Below are 21663 nucleotides of genomic sequence, written 5' to 3' on the forward strand. Positions count from 1 at the left end.
AGAACCACTATTATAAACAGAGGTGTAGAGAACCTAATTACAAACTTAACGGAAGAACCACTATTATAAATAGAGGTGTAGATCTAAATAAATAAAATTGTGAAGTTACATGCAATAATCTAGAAAAAAGTGCGGGAATAAAATTATTACCGGGTCAAGGTTGCGTTGGGTCGCGGCGTTACCCAAAATAGCGTTACGGATGTTGCGTCGCGTGTGTGCCTCGCGAATGTGCTGGGCACGGGAGGAAGAGAGAAGGCGTTGGACGCTGGATGTGTTTGGGCTGCCCTTTGGATCCTTTATATAGGGTGTAGGCTGGAGGCAATCTCACGGTATGATTGCTGCTCAGGAGCTCTCATAGGCGTTTGGATTTTGGGCCGTCCGATCGAGCTGACGTGGTGCGATCTCGGCCGACCGTTCCGTCCAGGGCGCTGAGGCCCTCCCACAGACCCACTTTTTATCCATGGGTCACTAAAAGCCCATCCCGGCCCGGTCGTGCGAGGAGACAAAACGAGCGCCCCAGCCACACCCACGCCCGCGCCCCTTCGTTCTCCCTCTTCCTCGCGAGGAGCGGCGCCGCCCGTGGACACAGCAACCTATTCCCGCAGCCCTCCTCTCACCTTAGCGGCGGCGGCTCCCCACGCCCTCCTCTCCCGTGAGGCGCGACGCCCTCTTGGGTCGACGGCGCGGCGCCCGGTCCTGCAAGTCCACTCCCTTCCCTTTCCTCTACCATCTCGTTCTCTCTCTCTCTCTCTCGTTCGCTGCTCCCCTCCCCAATCCCCTTCATCTTGATGTTTCTCTCTCTTCCTCTCTTCCATCAGCAGCAAGTGGGTTCGTGCATGGTGGTGGAGATGTACAAGGCATCGATTCTGGAGCTCTGGACGACGGCGCGGGTGTTGGGGCAGAGGTAGGTGGAGATCTTCTCAAATCGTGGCGACGCCGGAGTCTTGGCGGCTCGTCACCAGACCTCGCCGGCGGGCAAAGGTCTCTGCTGCAGCTCACGCCGTCTTCGTTCGTTTCTGACGAAGGTTTGTTGCTTCTGGAGAAGAGAGATGGCCCTGTACTCACCCCTCACTGCACCCTACTCCTCTGCACCCTATTCCTTCAGATTGAGGCCTACTGTAATACCTAATTTCCTGTGAAATCAAGTATGTTCTTACACCTATTGATTTAATTGCAGGGTTGCGTTTTTTCTCAAATTATTTTGGTACACCTGTGTTGTGAAAGAAGAAGAAAAGTTCTACAGTTGATTGGACCCAAATCTAGCAGGTAATGGTTAGAACTATTTCAGATATGAATCATAGTGCAAGCTAGCGATCTTTCTCTTCGTGTTTCTGAGATTTTCTTCCAGTATCTCTTTATTGGGGCTGTGGAAATCTTAATCGGTAGTTGCTGCAGTGAAGTTATGGAAGAAGAAGATGATATACACAAGATTTGTTCCAAATATAGCAGGTGGTGGTTAGAACCGTTTTACCATTTTCAGATCTGAACCATATATAGTGCACGCTAGCCAATCGTAAGACATATCCTCCACCCCTGCTGATGCTTGTTGCCGATGTCCGCCGGCGTGACCGTGCGCCTCCTCCAGCCCTTTCTTGTCCGCTCCCTCATCATCCCCAATCGAGCTCTGCCGCAACCTACACCCCTAGTCGTCCTTCACCTATACCTGCTTGGCCTGCCTTTCTTCATGTAATGTTTGCCCGGTACGTGTAGGCAATCTCTATCTCTTTCTTTCTCTCTGGAATGCTGCTCTGCAGGGAGGGATGATAGCAAGTCGTCGCCCGCGCTGTAAAAGTGGAGGCATACTCCTCCTAATTGATCCAGTCCCCAGAATATGTCACCTTTGTTTGTGCAAATCCATTTCTATCTTTGCTTACAATGTGTTTGGTGAAAATCCTAGCTAAGATTAATTTATCTAATATTTACACTTCATCTAGCTGTTTGCAATATTGCAATTAAGTACCCTAATTTTTGGGAGAGAGAATTCATATGAGCTTGTGTTCCATCCAGGTGGCCGCCACCATTCACATATGCCATGGTCCCTTGGAATGTTGTTGATCCATCCAAGGTACAGACCTCTGTATTTGTCTGACTTTTCGAGTCATCGAGCCGCTACAATTCACATATGCCATGGTCTCTTGGAATGCTGTTGATCCAAGGTATAGACCTCTGTATTTGTCCGTATCTGTCCGATGGTCTGAGCCGTCGAGTGAGCCGCTGCAAGGTCTTTTCTGTCACCATCAAATGGGGTGATATCAGGCTTGCACAAGAAAGGTGAATCTTATCTTTTCCACTACTCCCTAAATCCCCCTTTTTGTTTCCCTTTCTTTTGTTCTCTCATGTCTGTGCGCTTTGGCACCCTGGTGGCGATTTTCCATGCAGTGTCCCCAGCCCAGACACTTTGAAGCAAAGGTAGCATAGGTGTGTGCATAATCTCTGAAAAGGTTATATAGGTGTCTCCATCTTTTCAGACCCTGTAGTGTTACTCTAATAATTTAGATTGGAGGATAGGCTATTGCAAGATGGCTTCTTCCTATTTATTGATTGATCCATTAATCCCTTAGTTTGTCATGAACTTACAACGTTAATAAATAATGCTGCAGCTTCAACACATGCCATAAACTGCAAATACTCGTGCATATTTAGCTCATGGATTTATTACTATAGATGTACTAATAAGAGATAAGATGAGGCACGTTCTTAAAATTCTTTCTTATTTTGTTGGCTGATAGTGGCTTGGTGAATGATGGCTGGCCTTGTCTTTCTGATGCTGATACACGGCGCTGTCAGATGCTTTGAGCCAATGCACTCTACTACTATTGGTTTCTTGATGTGCTCTGCAGGAAACAAGAGGAGGGATAGGTTGATGGATTTTAGAGATCCATTGCAAATATTAAAATGCATGAGAAGCAGAAGTACTTTCATTTGTTGAAGCAAGGGCCTTAGGTTACATTATTTCACTTTCATGCCAGCATTTCCACGCCAAGACTACAACAAGGTAATTTGCAAAGGTCTAGATGCTCATGTTCGCAGCCACTGTACTCGCGGTGCAGTGTAGGCTGCTTGTGCCGCCACTGACCCGCTGACTTTCCTACTCCTTGCTGGCTTGCATGCTTTGGATGCCTCACCGCTGCCTCTGTAGTCTGTTTCCCACATTCGGTGTCATCCATCATGTGAAGGTTTTGTTGATTTCACGTCACTATTCTGAAATGTTCTTCTTTCAGATCTTGTGTGGACACTATTCAGTATTTTTCATGTTTGGCAACATAATTACTGTTTGAGATTTTTTTAAGTTAAAGTTGATATTTTCCCATGCTTTGTCAGTGGTATTTACTAGGCTATTGGATTTTATGTTATTTTAATTTTTCGCATTCACTACAATATTATTTTTCTGCATTTCGGCTTACTTGTGTTATAGGTATTAATTGGTGATCTTATATTTATTTATTTTGGTTCCTATGTTTCTTGATAGGTGCATGATGCATGTGTCTGCTATCTTGAATATCAGTGAGAATTGTATGTCCGCAAGGTTTTCTTATTCGACAATTCCATCTGGTGTTTGATGTTGAGATGCGAAGCTCCGTTATGTTGCCTCGTCTTATATTTTTTCCTTCCTATGTACTTGTCTGCTGGTCTCATTTTGGAATGTCTCACGTCCTTGTATTTGTTGACCCTTCAGGTACCAACTTTATGCTCAGATTTTGGTACCTTTGGTTTTCATATTTTAGTTTTCTCTAATGGCTTGAACTCCTTGCCTTTGCATAGGTTGAGTTGTTTATTCATAACTATGTGACAGTATTTGGATAATTTGACCACCTTTATATTTTTCTAATCACCATTACTTCACAGATATCATGATCAAGAAGTGAACTCTCAAAAGGCATTCTGATTTGCAAATGTCCTCTCTTGAAAAATTCTTATGGTAATTTGGTCATTCTAGGTGCAGGAAGAGTAGTGTTCTCAAGCTATTAAGATTATTTCCTTTAAATGGTAATTGTTATATGGTTTTATTTTCTAATTGATCAGATAAATAGGTTGTATACTGAAGGGGTGAGATCAGGTGTCTTCCCTGTTTATGTACTATTGTGAGTGACTTCATTCTTTTTGGAGCTCTCTTGGACAAACAATTAGAGATCAAGAATATGTTCTCGTGAAAACATTGTTTCCTGACATGTAGGTCATTACAACCATGTATATCAATATTTCCACTTACGAATTATGTATGTTAGGTATGTGCATTATATGAGATGTTGAATTTTGACGATTTAGAATCGTTTTACTGTGTATCCTTCTACACTGAATTTTCTTATTTAAATCGAAACTATTATTGTGAGTAGAAGTCATGGTTGGATTATCATATTTTACACTATAAATTAGCATGTCCAGTTATCCCTAAACTACAGTTTTTGACTAATATATCTGCTTGTCACTAGCCAACGGATCACTAGAGGTGGGTGTTCAAGATCTCAACAGTCGCTTGGAGCCATTCAATACGTAGTAGTAGTTTGGACATTGTGGACTTCTTGAGTCAAATGCTCTTTATGGAAAGTATAGAAACATGGAAATTTAGAAGGTCAGTTTTTCCTCTCGTTCCAAGTGGTATGGTATTTTCTAACTTAGTCATAACATGAGAATTTTCTGTAGAAGTCAGTGAAAACAACTACCGGCAATGGAACCGTGTACCAATAAGTTAGTCAAAGGGCTGGAGACCAAAAGAGTTAATTGTTGTAAAATATTTTGGATAATTTTCCAATACACTTAGTGCTATCTCACCAGAACTAATTAAGAATGTAGCCCCCTTCAGCCTGATTGATTTATCAATAGATGATCCTTTTTCTTCGGCCAATATGACGTTTAAAAGCTCTCTTACTTTTGTTGCCTGTCTTTTCTTCATGAATCCTATGGTTTCCTCTTTTAAAATGTTATTATCTTGAACGCAGGGTATTTGGAAGGGTGGTTCCAGCTGCAGCTTACATGTCACTCGGGCTTGCAATGCTCAATGCATCCGAATTATTTTGCTTCAGGTATAACAGGATTATGATGAGTTTCTTTTCGCAATGTTTGATGGTACTTTGGCGTATATATTTCATTGGAGAAATATAATATAATATATAGATGGTTGCATTCCAAACTGCATCCTGTTTCAAGCTTACTAGAGTTTTTAAATGCACATATTTCTGGAAGATATATATTACAATTACATTGGAAAATACCTCAAATAGTAATAATTTTAGCTGCATATTCCTTTAAGTTGTTGGTATGTTCTCGAGGCATTGCTGATTATTTTCCGCTGGCTCCATGATAATCCAAAAAACATCTACGTTACGTAGTGGTTCAGATTCCTATGGCATAAAATCATTTGTTTTTAGTTTGAAAGTTCTTACCCAATTTCCTTTTGCTGTGAGATGCGCTTCCGATCCCTTCGAGTAGCAGGTTTGTGTGCTAGGCTGGAGAATAGCCACTTCTCGATCTTGGATTTTGGGTTCTATTATCAATCAATACAGATAATATACCTGTTAAAACACTACAGTTTTCCCTTTGAAAATAAAACTCAACCATTAAAATTAAAAAATAGTGTATATTCTAAAGCATAGTTGAATTCTACAACAGATGAGTTAGATTCTCTTAATTAAAATTAAAAAAATAGACACAATACCATAGGCATTAGTAGCAGTTGAGCTCATATAGGTATATAAGTTCCTTCTCTTAACAAATAGGAAACTTGACACATGTTAACTTCTCTTGCCCAAACTACGATGGATGAAGTTCATAATATTAAGGGAACAACTTAGGGACTCAAAAATATATTTAGTCATTCCAATTATTACTGAGGGCATCGCTTAATCCGCACTAATATGTGATTTAGCTGAACTAATAGATTAACTCAGGTTTTGTTATCCAATTTATTTTTAGAAGCTAATGTAAAATCTGAAACGCAAGTTGACCAAATATTCTATTGAACCCTGTGAAATAGAATATGTTATCGAACTAAAGTAAGATTTGAGTGAGCATATGTATCTACAGCTGACTTGGAACTAAATCAGAATGATGCATAAAAATGATTTACTTTCTCAGACTACAAACAAGAAACCACAAATGTTTTTTATGTACCGGACAAGGCTGATACCTTTTACCCTTAGCTAATATGATCTTCCGTCCTTTTCTTACTAGGTTTAAACCATAGCATTCTCTCCGTCATATACATCATTCTATTGGAGAAGTCCCAGTCTACTTCCTTCGAGCAAGCAGTGTATAGGTTGTTGACTTTAGTTCATAGTAAGACATGTTTATTAATGAAGATTTACATATTGTTTCACTGACATGTATTAATAAAGATTTACATATTGTTTCACCCATCTGATAGTCTTCCATTTGATTTCTACAGATGCTTAATATAGTGTTTTACAAACTGTTTATTGGGGCCGTGAGCCAAGGCGAGCCCCAAAATATTTATCTATTTCCTTCAATGTATATGTGTGTGCTACTCCGTTTGTGGTTTTGTTTGTTTTATCCCAATATCTTTCTATTCACTTCATTTTTTAAAAGCTAAAACACGTATTAATATTGGTGCGAAATTCACGGGGTCGTGCGCCAAGGCGCACATCTAAATCTAGTTTACTTAAGGTGGCGATGTGGGACTAAAACAAAAGGAAAAACGGGGCAGGGGGTGCGGCGGCTGCTGTGCAGCTGCTGGCGTGCGGCGCGCGCTGGGCCGCGGGGTGGCGAGCTGGGCCGGAGCAAGGCGAGCGGCGCACTGGACGCGGGGCGCGGGGAAGGCTGGGCGTCCGGATGGGCCGATTTGGCCAGGTGGGCCGCGGCGTGGGCGACGCCGCGCTGGCTGCCGCGTGCGGGTGGTGGGCTGCTCGGTCGGCTGCGCCTTCTTTTTTCTTTTCTTTTCTTTTCTTTTTTTAATGAAAATACATATTTGGAGGCTAAAAAATAATCGGAAAAATACAAATAAGGTATCGTTGGATTCGTTATTAAAAATTCTTTAGCATGAGGCTAAATTTGGAACAAAAATATAAATTTTGTAAAACCAAAATTTGACATACATGTCTATGTGGCTATAGTGCCCTTTTATGGTTTTAAACTCTTTTATTAAATAAAGATTTTATAAATTTCAGAACCTCCGAACAAATAGAGTATGGTTGGAAAATATTTTGAAACTAAGGTTTATAAAAACTCCATTTTGGAAATTACTTTTAAATAACTTCAAAAAGTTTTAATTTCTTGTGAATTTTCAATCAAGTTCAAACAATCAAGCATTAAATTTATTTTTATTTTTCATTCCAAAATTTAGAAAATTTAGGGATGTGACAGAAGTCCCTTTGCCGCAGCCAGATTTGTTCAGTATTGACAGGAAACCATGGTCGCGCTCTAAGGAGGAGGTGGATAAGCAGCTGAAGATACACAGCTTCCACCAGCAGCATGACTCCGAGGACGCCGAGCCCTCCTACGACTACACCGTCACGTATCCGGGTGCTTCTTCCAGCACATACCCGGAATATGATCCATCTTCGTCGTACTACGGAGGTGCTACTTCATGGGCACCATGCGGTTGAACTCCACTTAGGCCAAAAGCCTAAGCTTGGGGGGAGGTATACCGGCATCACTCATTCTTTGCATATTATGGTTGCTGGATACTTGTATATACTTGTTTAGTTTCTTGAAGTGGTTTTCTAATAAGAGGAAGATGATATTTGGGGAAGTGCTGATTGAAAACAGATTCTGGACTGTTACCAAAAAAATTCCCAAAAACAGCCATAACGTTATTTTGCGAAGCCAATTTTTGTGCATGTTCCCCAGGTTGTTATCTAACTTTCATTAGTTGAACACTTTTCGAGCTGAGCAGCGGAAGAATTTCTTAAAAATCGATTCATCGTACTTGCTGTCAAGTTTGACGAAATTCTGCTGCTTTGTGTTTATGTGACTCTTTTAGTTTTCATTTTCTTGTTTTTGCTTTGTTTCTTTCCTAAAACACAAAAAGACCAAAAATATTTCTGTTGTTTCTCTTCACCACTTGTTTATTTTGGTTTCTTGCTTTTATTTTGCTTTATTTGCTATCGTTGGTTTGCTATAAGAAAATCCAAAAAGATTTTGCTTTATTTGCTTGTTTCCTTTTTGTTCTTGTTTCCAATTCGAAAACACAAAAAATATTTGCTGTTCTTCTTTGGTTTTGTAAAGTTCATTATGAGTTCAATGGTCTTCGGTGGCTGGAGCGTGGCTTTCATTTCATATTATTCAAGCTACACAAGTGAAAAGGCAATAATGACGATCTACGACAATCCGATTGTGGTGAGAGGCTGGTATGAACTCTATTTGTTTTCATTTTTGTACATATACTCATCCATGTGAGCATGCTTAGTTGGTTCATGTGAGGTATATGTCATTTAAGAAAGTCTAGTAGTTCATGATCTCTCATGATTAGCTCCAATTTATTAATATGAGTAGCATGTCATAAATATTTGCTTGCATTGCTTTATTCATAGATAGGTATGACATTGTGGTATCCTCCTCTCGAATAATTCACTTGAATCAACTTGGCACATGCTCACGCATGCATATGACTGAACAAAATGTCAATTAAGCCTCGATGATTTACTTTACCTCGCAGTTCTTGTATCACTTTTATGCCTCCGTTAATTTATTTTGTCGCAAGCATGATTATGATAGTTATCGCTCTCTTGATTGTCGCTTCCCAGCCTATTGCTAGCCTTCACTTGTACCGAGCGGAACGCTGCTCGTGCTTCCAAACCCCGAAAACCAAGTTATTCCAGAGTGTCCACCATAAATACCTATGCATGGCATTTCAAACCATTCCAAGTAAATTCTCATGTGCTACCTTTAAACCTTCAAAATGCTTCTCAATTTGTGTCAATGTTTTATAGCTCATGAGGAAATATGTGGTGTTTATCTTTCAATCTTGTCATTTACTCCGGACAGACTTTCATAATGGACTAGTGGCACATCCGCTTATCCAATAATTTTGCGAAAAGAGCCGACAACGGGTTCCCAGACCCCAATTAATCAACTTTCATTAATAATTCTCTTCACATGTTTTGCCCTGATTTATCAGCAAGCAACTTAAATTGCAAATAGACACTCCTCCATGGTATGAGATTGTTGGAAGGCACCCGAGGATTTGGTTAGCCATGGCTTGTGTAAGCAAAGGTTGGGGGAGTGTCATCCATAATAAAACTAAAGTACGTGTGTAAACAAAAGAGAAGAGGGATGATTTACCTTGCTGGTAGAGATAACGTCCTTCATGGGAGCCGCTCTTGAAAGTCCGGTTGACGAGGTAGTTAGAGTACCCACTATCATTCGTTGACAACAACAAACACCTCTCAAAATAATTTTACTCCTGTTTTACAAATGAAAAGCTCTAGCACATGTTAATCCCTCGCTTCCCTCTGCGAAGGGTCAATCTTTTACTTTTACATTGAGTCTTCATCCTTTCTTTGAGCACTTTCTTGAGAGCACAACTTTCATTCTTAGTATAATATGCTTGTCCCAAAATGTGATTAATTGTGGTCTAACTTTGATGCTTTTATCTTTGATAATCTCTACTTACAATCTTCCCATGAACTTCAAAGGTGCCCGAGCATTTATGTTTTGCTGTACAAATACGGGCAAACGAGATACCACTTTATCATATCCTTCTATGAACATTGCAATCCTGCTGATAGATATGATTCATGATGCTCATTATTAATTTGTTGGTACCTTTTCCATGATTGACATAGCTATTAGATGATTTTATTTGCATGTATCTTATTATGAACTCGCTTAAGTACTTGCCATATCATGAGAATATTTACATCATATGAACAAATGTGTTTGTGAAAGTTCTTTTATCGCACTCAGTTGTTAACTGAATTGCTTGAGGACAAGCAATAAGCTAAGCTTGGGGGGAGTTGATACGTCCAAAATGTATCTACTTTCCCGAACACTTTTGCTATTGTTTTGCCTCTAGTTTATGTATTTTGGATACAACTAACACGGACTAACGCTGTTTTCAGCAGAACTGTTCTGGTGTCTCGTTTTTTATGCAGAAATCCAACTTTCAGGAAAATCCTCGGAATTTATGCGAAAGGTCCTATTTCCCCAGAGGATTGACGGAGCCAGAAGGGCAAGCCAGGTGGAGACCCGAGGGCCCCACACACTAGGCCGGCGCGGCCCAGGAGGGGGGCGCGTGGCCCTAGCGTGTGGCCCCCTCGGCCGGCCTCCGACGCCCTCCTTTGGACTACTTAACGCCTTCGACCTAAAAACGCACGGGGGGTTAGAAGAAATCGCCAGAAACAATCCAGTACGCCGCCACCGTCGCGAAACTCCGTCTCGGGACCAGAAACTCCGTTTGGCACTCCACCGGGACGGGGAATTGGAGGAGATCATCGCCATCATCACCACCGACGCCTCTCCATCGACCAGCCATGTTTCCCCCATCCATGTGTGAGTAATTCCCCCGCTGTAGGCTGAAGGGGGTAGGGATTGGATGAGATTGGTCATGTAATAGCATAAGATTGTTAGGGCATAGTGCCTAGTGTGCGTAATTGGTACTTTTATGATATTGTTGCAACTTGTTATGCTTAATGCTTGTCACTAGGGCCCGAGTGCCATGATCTCAGATATGAACATGTTATCAATTCATGATGATATTCATTGCTTTATGATCTTACCTGCAAGTTGTATACACGTATTGTTGTCCGGAACCTAAGGCCCCAAAGTGACGAAATTGGGACAACCGAAGGGGAAGGCGGTGATATGAGGATCACATGTGTTCACGGAGTGTTAATGCTTTGCTCCGGTGCTCTATTAAAAGGAGTACCTTAATTTCCCGTAGATTCCCTAGAGGCCCGGCTGCCACCGGCTGGTAGGACAAAAGATGTTGTGCAAGTTTCTCATTGCGAGCACGTACGACTAAATATGGAACACATGCCTATTGATTGATTAGTACTTGGATACCGTTTTATTATTATTTGCAAATGCCCTGCCTTGATTGTTACATGAGTTTCTCTCATCCATGCAACGCCCGTCATCCATCCCTGTGCCTACAATATTTTAATCCTGCTCGTTTACTATAATCACTACCGTTGTCTTTGTTACTCGCTCGTCGTTATTTCACTACTCGCTATCGCTATAAAACTGTTACTACTGATAAACTCTTGCGAGCAAGTCTATTTCCAGGTGCAGCTGAATTGAAAACTCCGCGGTTAAGGCTTTCAAGTATTCTTTGTCTCCCCTTGTGTCGAATCAATAAATTGGACTTTACTTCCCGCGAAGACTGTTGCGATCCCCTATACTTGTGGGTCATCAAGGCTTTAAGTAGGCGGAAGGGCAGGTCAGGAGGCGTCACAGGGCCCCACACGCTAGGGCCGCGCGGGCCCCCCTTAGGCCGCGCCGCCCTAGTGTGGCGGCGCCCCGTGGGCCCACTTCATCTCTCCCTCGGTCTTCTGGAAGCTTCGTGGAAAAATAGGCCCCTGGGCGTTGATTTCGTCCAATTCCGAGAATATTTCCTTACTAGGATTTCTGAAACCAAAAACAGCAGAAAACAAAGAATCGGCTCTTCGGCATCTCGTCAATAGGTTAGTGCCGGAAAATGCATAATAATGACATATAATGTGTATAAAACATGTGAGTATCATCATAAAAGTAGCATGGAACATAAGAAATTATAGATACGTTTGAGACGTATCATGCCCCTGTACCCCAAGACATATTCAAGAGGTACAAGAGTCAAAGCTTGGGGATGTCCAAGGCATCCCCTCTTCATCAACAAAGCAACAGGTCATCTCTCTATGCGCTATATTTTTATTGCTTCATACGCTGTGTGTTGTTCTTGGAGCGTCTTTATTTTTGTTTTTAGTTTTGTTTTGGTTTGTTTGTTGTAGCATATGTTGGATCCCGGCACATTTGTTTTTGATAAAGACCCGCTCCTTTTTAATTGCATAGAACGCTGTAGTTTGCGTTGTTATTGTTCTGCGAGTGTTCTAGTCTTCTGGTACTGCGTTTAGCTCTTGTTCTTTCACTTGAATTTTGTTCAGAGCTTGTTAGTATTCTTTATTTATGTATGATTATCTCTATGGTCCATAATGTATTTCATCTCTGAGAGTTATTTCAAATAAGTTGATTGGTGTTGGATACGAGTTAAATATTTCATGACTATAGTGATGCAAAAGGAAGCTTGTCTAGACTTTGGCATGTCATGTTGGATGTTATTTTTTTATATTCTTAGTATTTATTGTTGTATCATGACTTGTTTCAAATGGCTGAGAGTGCATAATGTGTCATTGAAATAATAATGTGTTGTTTCTGTCATAAAAGCATAAGATTGTGGTATTCTCCTTTGATGCTTTATTGGGTTGACTTGGTGCATGCTTACACCATGTTGTGACTATAACCAGTCAACTAAAGCCTCTATGATCATTTAGTTTTTGACTTGTAATATCACTTTATGTTTGATTGATAATTTTTTGTCGCTATGCATGATTATGACCATTATTGCTCTCTTAGTTGGTCGCTCCCAATCTTTTGCTAGCATTCGCCTGTGTTGAGTATGATTTCTACTCGTGCATCCAACCACCATGAAACAAAGTTTGCCAATTGTGTCCACCATATCTACCTAGTAGCATTACTGCTAGGGATTTCTATTTCTGTGCCGTCGGGTCCTTAGTTGTGCTCAGTTTTCCCCAGCTCCTTAGTTTTTCCTCGGTTTTCCCCAAGTCCTTGTTTGAAACCCGCAGAAGCAGCTCAGACGGCAGGATTCCCGTTTAGTTGACCGTTCCGTGCTGACGTGTGGGGCCGCGTCGTGTGGGCCCGTGTCGCGTGGGGCTGGTAGAAAGGGACCGCGTGGGACAGGACGAGATAGCGTTTGGTTGCACGTGAGTAGGAGCTGGGTTTTGTCTCACTCGGCCCAAATTGGCATTTTCCCTTTTAAGAGTACCTTTTCCGCCTCCTTCTCTCTGTCTTTTTTCACCTAATTAGTATCAATTATTTGTGCCTTTTGGCCCTCGTTGTTTGCCCAATATGGCAGCAAATCTAGTACTCCATCTGGTCCATATATATGTAGTTAAATCTAGAAGCAAATCTACAGGGAATGTACGATAAATTCACACAGTCATATAATAGAATAGGGATAGATAATAGGGATCCCTCCCTAGATAATAAGCTGCATACAGCAGCCAAACATCGTAACAAGTTCGAGGTTCTTCACAGCACCATCACACTAACAACATAACAACAAGGGATTCCTAGCTAACAACAAAATAGGAGGCAGCAGCAGCACACGTCCAGGACTCTGCCTACCCCATCTGCCTCTGCCTCCACATGTTGCTCCCCTTGGGAGCCTTGGGCTTGAGCGGAGGCATGCACCCACCGGAGATCTCCACCCGCTGGAAGTTGCGGAGGTGCATGCCGAGCGCCTTGTGCTTGGCGCGGAAGGAGTGGGGGTTCATCGACGCGCCGACCTTGGGGAAGGTGTTGCCGATGTTCTCGGCATGCGTGAGGAGGCAGTTGAAGTCAGTGCCGCCGAGCCTCCTAGTGCAGAAGGGGCACCTGTAGACACCCTTGGCGAAGTAGGAGACGTACTAGCCGACCTCGCAGCCTCCGCAAGCACCTGGCGAGTCTTGATGTCATGGTGCTCATCGTCGTCTGCCGACGTCGCTGCCAGACAGCTGATCCATATCAAACGGGAACTATTAGTGAATGAGTTGCAACGATGACTAACGTGCATGATAACAAAGTTAGGAAAAACAGAGGCAACCTCAGTTAGAGTGGACATGATTATATGTCTACAGGGATGTAGTCAGCGAACCAAAACTCATGCACAACAGATTTGTACAAAGAAATGGTTCGCTGAACCCTCCCTGTAAAAATCTGTGCCCAACGATTCATCATAGGCAAAGAAACATATTCCAGATCTGAACTTGAACACATTCCAGATTGTTTGCAAAATTAAACGGTTGATATCTTTTGATTCATGCATAAAATAATGATTGAGATCCCATGATTACTTGCATAAATTAACTGATTGATATCCCATTATTACTTGCATAAATTAACCGAACGGCCGAACCCCAAATCTTAAACGAAATCAAGAAGGGATCAAAGCAAAATGGAATAAAATCGGCGTAAATATTAGCCCAATACTCATCCATCTACACCAGCAAAAACAGGGTTCAAAAAGGAATGGGGAACAAAAAAGGAAGCAAACCGTAGTTACCTCATGCGTCCTCCATGGAGGTGTCGTAGGGGTTCGGGGGCGGGACGTACGGCACATACTCGTAGGGGTCATATCCCGGCGGGATCTGACCGCGACCGGCAGCAGCAGCCTCCGATGCACCGGCGGAGGAGGCGGCGACGTTCGTTGAGGGGACGATGTCGAAGAGGGAGGCGTCGCGCTTGGAGCCGACGGCGTCGTGGACGATGGGATTGGCATTCTCCTTGTCCATCTCGCCGGCAGAGGAGAGGGAGAGGGAGAGGGTTTTTGCTTTGGAGAAGATGATGGGACGTGAGAGAGGCGGCGTTGCGTGGGCGAGTGAGAGTGACAGAGATAGTGGGAGGAGGCGTCTATAAAGGCGAGGGGTGGTTAATGCGACCTGCGTCGTACGCGTCCACCGTTGCACGTCTGCACGTCTTGGACTTCCGCAACGCGACACGCGTCCATGATTGCACGTCTTTGACTGTTCGAAATCTGCACCGCGACCCGCGTCTACGCGTCAACAATTGCACGTCTTCCATTTTTGCACCGCAACACGCGTCCTCGAGTCTAACCCTGGAAATTTAGATATACTCAGGTATAACCTCGAGTATTATACTAGCATTTTTTGTGTACTCAGTTTTCCCCTTGAGTGCTAATACTGGCTAGTGCAATATGCTCAGTTTTACCCTCAAGTGGCTTGTCAACAGAGAGTCAACAAATAGAATTAACTAGTTAAATGAGTCATTTAATGTGCAAAAAATTCCGAAAAATAGTGGCACTTACTCATGGAGTCTTTACCACAAATTGCCACTTCTCAAAACATAGATAAGTTATAGATAAATCAAGTTTTACCACAAATTGCCACTTCTCAAATCACCTAGTAGCTATGAAGGTGCATGGTTTTCCACAATAAGCCCTTCCCAAAACAGCTTTCCCCAAAACATACTTTGTCTAAATGAGGACACAATTCTCACACTCATGTATATTTGTATTGCAAATAGTTTGAGGTAGGCCAAGATGGGTTTCATTGTACAAAACATGCATTTTCCATTTTTAAATCTCATATTTGAATCCCTTAGTCTGTTTATTACACAGGTGCCCTTGGTTTCTTGATACTACTTAGTTTTGCCCTCTCCCTCCACAAATTCTCGCAGACGTGCAACATTGCCCTAATTGGTTGATAGCGTGCAAGACACACGTCCGTTGGGAACCCCAAGAGGAAGGTGTGATGCGTACAGCAGCAAGTTTTCCCTCAATAAGAAACCAAGGTTATCGAACCAGTAGGAGTCAAGGAACACGTGAAGGTTGTTGGTGGCGGAGTGTATTGCGGCGCAACACCAGGGATTCCGGCGCCAACGTGGAACCTGCACAACACAATAAAAATACTTTGCCCCAACGTAACAGTGATGTTGTCAATCTCACCGGCTTGCTGAAAACAAAGGATTAGATGTATAGTGTGGAAGATGATGTTTGTTTGCGAAGAACAGTAAAGAACAAGTATTGCAGTAGATTGTATTTCAGATGTAAAGAATGGACCGGGGTCCACGGTTCACTAGTGGTGTCTCTCCCATAAGATAAATAGCATGTTGGGTGAACAAATTACAGTTGGGCAATTGACAAATAAAGAAGGCATAACAATGCACATACATATATCATGATGAGTACTATGAGATTTAATCGGGGCATTACGACAAAGTACATAGACCGCTATCCAAGCATGCATCTATGCCTAAAAAGTCCACCTTCAGGTTATCATCCGAACCCCTTCGAGTATTAAGTTGCAAACAACAGACAATTGCATTAAGTATGGTGCGTAATGTAATCAACACAAATATCCTTAGACAAAGCATTGATGTTTTATCCCTAGTGGCAACAAGCACATCCACAACCTTAGAACTTTCTCGTCATCTGTCCCGCATTCAATGGAGGCATGAACCCACTATCGAGCATAAATACTCCCTCTTGGAGTCACAAGTATCAACTTGGCCAGAGCCTCTACTAGCAACGGAGAGCATGCAAGAACATAAACAACATATATGATAGATTGATAATCAACTTGACATAGTATTCAATATTCATCGGATCCCAACAAACACAACATGTAGCATTACAAATAGATGATCTTGATCATGATAGTCAGCTCACAAGATCTAACATGATAGCACAATGAGGAGAAGACAACCATCTAGCTACTGCTATGGACCCATAGTCCAGGGGTGAACTACTCACACATCGATCCGGAGGCGATCATGGTGATGAAGAGACCTCCGGGAGATGATTCCCCTCTCCGGCAGGGTGCCGGAGGCGATCTCCTGAATCCCCCGAGATGGGATTGGCGGCAGCGGCGTCTCTGGAAGGTTTTCCGTATCGTGGCTCTCGGTACTGGGGTTTTCACGACGAAGGCTTTAAGTAGGCGGAAGGGCGGAGTCGGAGGCGTCACGAGGGCCCCACACGCCAGGGCGGCGCGGGCCCCCCTTAGGCCGCGCGGCCCTAGTGTGGCGGCGCCTCGTCGCCCCACTTCGTAACTCCTTCGGTCTCCTGGAAGCTTCGTGGAAAAATAAGACCCTGGGCGTTGATTTCGTCCAATTCCGAGAATATTTCCTTTGTAAGATTTCTGAAACCAAAAACAGTAGAAAACAACAACTGGCTCTTCGGCATCTCGTCAATAGGTTAGTGCCGGAAAATGCATAATAATGACATATAATGTATATAAAACATGTGAGTATCATCATAAAAGTAGCATGGAACATAAGAAATTATAGATACGTTTTAGACGTATCAAGCATCCCCAAGCTTAGTTCCTACTCGCCCTCGAGTTGGTAAACGATAACAAGGATAATTTCTGAAGTGACATGCTATCATAATATTGATCAATACTATTGTAAAGCATATGAGATGAATGCAGCGATTCGAAGCAATGGTGAAAATAATGAGTAAACAAATGAATCATATAGCAAAGACTTTTCATGAATAATACTTTCAAGACAAGCATCAACAAGACTTGCATAAGAGTTACTCATAAAGCAATAAATTCTTAGTAGAAAGCTTTGAAACAACACAAAGGAAGATATAAGTTTCAACGGTTGCTTTCAACTTCAACATGTATATCTCATGGATAATTGTCAACACAAAGTAATATAACAAGTGCAATATGTTAACATGTAAGAATCAATGCACACAGTTCACACAAGTGTTTGCTTCTAAGATAGAAGGAGGTAGGTAAACTGACTCAACAATAAAGTAGAAGATAGGCCCTTCGCAGAGGGAAGCATGGATTACTATATTTGTGAGCTTTTCATTTTGAAATCATAGAAACAATTTTGTCAACGGTAGTAATAAATCATATGTGTTATGTATAAGATATCCTATAAGTTGCAAGCCTCATGCATAGTATACCAATAGTGCTCGCACCTTGTCCTAATTAGCTTGGATTAACATGGATTATCATTGCATAGCATATGTTTCAACCAAGTGTCACAAAGGGGTACCTCTATGCCGCCTCGTACAAAGGTCTAAGGAGAAAGCTCACATTGGATTTCTCGCTTTTGATTATTCTCAACTTAGACATCCATACCGGGACAACATAGACAACGAGATAATGGACTCCTCTTTAATGCATAAGCATTCAACAACGAGATAATATTCTCATAAGAGATTGAGGATTAATTGTCCAAACTGAAACTTCCACCATGGATCATGGCTTTAGTTAGCGGCCCAATGTTCTTCTCTAACAATATGCATACTCAAACCATTTGATCATGAAAATCGCCCTTACTTGAGACAAGACGAACATGCATAGCAACTCACATGATATTCAACAAAGGTGTAATAGTTGATGGCATCCCCGAAACATGGTTACCGCTCAACAAGCAACTTATTAAGAAATAAGATACATAGCTACATATTCTTCACCACAATAGTTTTTAAGGCTATTTTCCCATGAGCTATATATTGCAAAGACAAAGGATAGAATTTTAAAGGTAGCACTCAAGTAATTTACTTTGGAATGGCAGAGAAATACCATGTAGTAGGTAGGTATGGTGGACACAAATGGCATAGTTTTTGGCTCAAGGATTTGGATGCATGAGAAGAATTCCTCTCAATAGAAGGCTAGGCTAGCAAGGTTGTTTGAAGCAAACTCAAGTATAAAACGGTACAGCAAAGCTTACATATGAACATATTGCAATCATTATAAGACTTTACATCGTCTCCCTTGTTGTTCAAACACCTTAACCAGAAAATATCTAGACTCTAGAGACCAATCATGCAAACCAAATTTTAACAAGCTCTATGTAGTTCTTCATTAATGGGTACAAAGTACATGATGCAAGAGCTTAAACATGATCTATATGAGCACAACAATTGCCAAGTATCAAATTATTCAAGACATTATACCAATTACCACATGCAGCATTTTCTGTTTCCAACCATATAACAATGAACGAAGTAGTTTCAACCTTCGCCATGAACATTAAGAATAAAGCTAAGAACATATGTGTTCATATGAAACAGCGGAGCGTGTCTCTCTCCCAAACAAAGAATGCTAGGATCCTATTTTACTCAAACAAAAACAAAAATAAAAACAAACAGACGCTCCAAGTAAAGCACATAAGATGTGACGGAATAAAAATATAGTTTCACTAGAGGTGACCTGATAAGTTGTCGATGAAGAAGGGATGCCTTGGGAATCCCCAAGCTTAGATGCTTGAGTATTCTTAAAATATGCAGGGATGAACCACGGGGGCATCCCCAAGCTTATACTTTTCACTCTTCTTGATCATATTATATCATCCTCCTCTCTTGACCCTTGAAAACTTCCTCCACACCAAACTCGAAACAAACTCATTAGAGGGTTAGTGCATAATTGAAAATTCATATATTCAGAGGTGACATAATCATTCTTAACACTTCGGACATTGCACAAAGCTACTGAAAGTTAATGGAACAAAGAAATCCATCAAACATAGCAAAACAGGCAATGCGAAATAAAAGGCAGAATCTGTCAAAACAGAACAATCCGTAAAGACGAATTTTTCAGGGGCACTTAACTTGCTCAGATGAAAATGCTCAAATTGAATGAAAGTTGCATACATATCTGAGGATCACGCACGTAAACTGGCAGATTTTTCTAAATTTTCTACAGCAGGGGAGGCTCAATTTCGTGACAGCAAGAAATCTGTTTCTGCGCAGTAATCCAAATCTAGTATTCACTTTACTATCAAAGACTTTACTTGGCACAACAATGCAATAAAATAAAGATAAGGAGAGGTTGCTACAGTAGTAAAAACTTCAAGACTCAAATATAAAATAAAAGTGCAAAAGTGAAATAATGGGTTGTCTCCCATAAGCGCTTTTCTTTAACGACTTTCAGCTAGGCGCAGAAAGTGTGAATCAAGTATTATCGAGAGATGAAGCATCAACATCATAATTTGTTATAATAATAGAATCATAAGGTAATTTCATTCTCTTTCTAGGGAAGTGTTCCATACCTTTCTTGAGAGGAAATTGATACTTAATATTACCTTCCTTCATATCAATGGTAGCACCAACGGTTCGAAGAAAAGGTCTTCCCAATATAATGGGACAAGATGCATTGCATTCAATATCCAAGACAACAAAATCAACGGGGACAAGGTTATTGTTAACCATAATGCGAACATTATCAATCCTCCCCAAAGGTTTCTTTATAGCATTATCAGCAAGGTTAACATCCAAATAACAATTTTTCAATGGTGGCAAGTCAAGCATATCATAAATTTTCTTAGGCATAACAGAAATACTTGCACCAAGATCACATAAAGCATTACAATAAAAATCATTGACCCTCATCTTAATGATGGGCTCCCAACCATCTTCTAACTTCCTAGGAATAGAGGTTTCAAGTTTTAGTTTCTCTTCTCTAGCTTTTATGAGAGCATTTGTAATATGTTTTGTAAAGGCCAAATTTATAGCACTAGCATTGGGACTTTTAGCAAGTTTTTGTAAGAACTTTATAACTTCAGAGATGTGACAATCATCAAAATCTAAACCATTATGATCTACAGCAATGGGATCATTGTCCCCAATATTTTGAAAAATTTCAGCAGTTTTATCACAAACAGTTTCAGTGAGTTTTAGCAGTTTCAGGCAATTTTGCACGCTTTGCACTAGGAGTAGAAACATTGCCAACACCAATTATTTTACCATTGATAGTAGGGGGTGTAGAAACATGTGAAGCATTATCATTACTAGTGGTGGTAATAGTCCAAACTTTAGCTACATTATTCTCTTTAGCTAGTTTTTCGTTTTCTTCTCTTTCCCACCTAGCATGCAATTCAGCCATCAATCTAATATTCTCATTAATTCGAACTTGGATGGCGTTTGCTGTAGTAAAATTTTTATTATCATTATCCTTATTAGGCATAACTTTCAATTTTAAAAGATCAACATCAGAGGCAAGTCTATCAACCTTAGAAGCAAGAATATCAATTTTATCAAGCTTTTCTTCAACAGATTTGTTAAAAGCAGTTTGTGTACTAATAAATTCTTTAAGCATGGCTTCAAGACCAGGGGGTACACTCCTATTATTGTTGTAAGAATTCCCATAATAATTACCATAACCATTACCATTAGCAGAAGGATATGGCCTATAGTTGTTACCAGAATTATTCCTATAAGCATTGTTGTTGAAATTATTGCTTTTAATGAAGTTCACATCAACATGTTCTTCTTGGGCAACCAATGAAGCTAAAGGAACATTATTAGGATCAACATTAGATCTACCATTCACAAGCATAGACATAATAGCATCAATCTTATCACTCAAGGAGGAGGTTTCTTCAACAGAATTTACCTTCTTACCTTGTGGAGCTCTTTCCGTGTGCCATTCAGAGTAATTTGTCATCATATCATCAAGAAGCTTTGTTGCCGCCCCAAAGTAATGGACATAAAGGTACCTCCAGCAGCTGAATCCAATAGGTTCCGCGAAGAAAAATTCAGATCCTGCATAAAAGGTTTGGATGATCATCCAAGTAGTTAGTCCATGGGTAGAGCAATTCTTCACCAAAGATTTCATTCTCTCCCATGCTTGAGCAACATGTTCACTATCTAATTGCTTAAAATTCATTATGCTACTTCTCAAAGATATAATTTTAGCGGGAGGATAATATCTACCAATAAAAGCATCCTTACATTTAGTCCATGAATCAATACTATTTCTAGGCAGAGATAGCAACCAATCTTTAGCTCTTCCTCTTAAGGAGAAAGGAAACAATTTTAATTTAAATGTCACCATCTACATCCTTATACTTTTGCATTTCACATAGTTCAACAAAATTATTAAGATGGGCAGCAGCATCATCAGAACTAACACCAGAAAATTGCTCTCTCATAACAAGATTCAGTAAAGCAGGTTTAATTTCAAAGAATTCTGCTGTAGTAGCGAGGTGGAGCAATAGGTGTGGAGTAATAAGGAACTGATCAGTTATACC

General features: G+C 41.1%; 2 long non-coding RNA genes across 8 annotated transcripts; both read left to right on the plus strand.

Annotated features, from left to right (window-relative positions):
* Positions 1-643: 643 nt before the first annotated feature.
* Positions 644-4983, plus strand: LOC124687214. 7 transcript variants are annotated; one of them, XR_006998148.1, is made up of 6 exons: positions 646-1025; positions 1178-1266; positions 2008-2995; positions 3470-3676; positions 3847-3919; positions 4024-4422. It is a non-coding gene; the product is annotated as an uncharacterized LOC124687214 (long non-coding RNA). The 7 variants fall into 7 exon arrangements; XR_006998157.1 differs by having other exon boundaries at positions 644-1025; positions 2008-2271; positions 2380-2995; positions 3470-4422; XR_006998155.1 differs by adding an exon at positions 4938-4983 and having other exon boundaries at positions 3470-4170.
* On the plus strand, positions 4981-6489 carry LOC124687243. The gene is made up of 2 exons (XR_006998159.1): positions 4981-5021; positions 6169-6489. It is a non-coding gene; the product is annotated as an uncharacterized LOC124687243 (long non-coding RNA).
* The last annotated feature ends 15174 nt before the right edge of the window (positions 6490-21663 follow it).

The sequence above is a fragment of the Lolium rigidum genome, chromosome 1 (assembly GCF_022539505.1).
Source record: "Lolium rigidum isolate FL_2022 chromosome 1, APGP_CSIRO_Lrig_0.1, whole genome shotgun sequence".
Lineage (NCBI taxonomy): Eukaryota > Viridiplantae > Streptophyta > Magnoliopsida > Poales > Poaceae > Lolium > Lolium rigidum.